Here is a 1,288-nt window from a genome sequence, read left to right as displayed (position 1 = left end):
GAGAGAGAGAGAGAGAGAGAGAGAGAGAGAGAGAGAGAGAGAGAAAGCGTTCGAACTGACTTTTTGTAGTGATACCTTGCAGCTGCTGCACTGAATGATCGCTAATAAACTTTTGATTCGGTAAAACACGAGCGGCGGTAATTATCCTGACCGCTCTCTTGACATGCTAAAGAGAGCTGTCGCTCAACAAACTACGCTGAATTTGATAATTTTTTGGACGAAATCGAATCTTTATCTTATTATTGATTAACTATTTACACGTAATAGTATTAATTTGTGTACGGTACTGCTCGCCTTTTTTTTTTTGCAAACGTTACTCGGTGTACTCTAACGAAAATCTAGCGGGGCGAATGTCGCGTGCCGCCACGTGTCTAATAAGCGGTCTCGACACGTGTAATGCACGTGTGTACAATTTGCGACAATATCAAGAGAGCCACTGACCCAAATCGTGACTGCCATACCCCGGGCTCGGGGCGCGGCGCGGGCGAGTGCGCCGGGGGAGGGCGGGGCAGGCGGGGACCGCGAGAGCAACGAGGATGGAGCGCGGCCACGGTGTGAGGTCCGTCTCCTAGAGCAGCGCACGCCGCGAGCGGGGGCGGCGCGGGGAGTGGAGGGGACAGCAGGGCGGCATGGCGGCATTCTATGCAAATCAAATCAATTAAAACTACCAGGTCTGTAATAAAAGGACAAACGTCAGGATGAGGATTTATATCTGAGTAGGTTATTGGGATCTAGCGACCAAAAAAAAAAAGAAATGAAAAAGAGGAACGCGGGATGACAGTGTTCCTGAATAGCCTTTAATGCAGAAAACCACTAATACAAGATGCTTTTCACCTCATCACCCCTCCACTAAAACTGTTAGAAAGAGGTGTCTTCCAGGAAATTTGAATAGAAAATGTTTCAACCGCCAGTTTTCAAAACTTACGAGCTAAGCACGAGTCTTTAACTGCTTAACGCTGCAACAATTGCAAAAAATATTGCAAGTGCGCAACTCCTTTGTTAAACAGTGTTTAATGAACACTTTGCACACATTAGCGTCAAATCCAATCAAGTATATGTGGAAATTGTTCAAGAAAGGAGTTGATCACCTGAAAGTGCACATTTATCTGGATGAGCAAGCAGTTGCAAGTATTTAACTTGCAGTTGCACACTTCATTTGTCAGTGTTATCACCACTGCTGTCCTCTGCTGCAAGAACGAAATTCGTAGAGTTACTCTTCTCGTCTCTCTCTCTCTCTCTCTCTCTCTCTCTCTCTCTCTCTCTCTCTCTCTCTCTCTCTCTCTCTCTC

This window comes from Frankliniella occidentalis, unplaced genomic scaffold (genome assembly GCF_000697945.3).
Source record: "Frankliniella occidentalis isolate FOCC.00 unplaced genomic scaffold, Focc_3.1 Scaffold23, whole genome shotgun sequence".
NCBI lineage: Eukaryota > Metazoa > Arthropoda > Insecta > Thysanoptera > Thripidae > Frankliniella > Frankliniella occidentalis.
Note: the sequence above shows the minus strand (reverse complement) of the source record.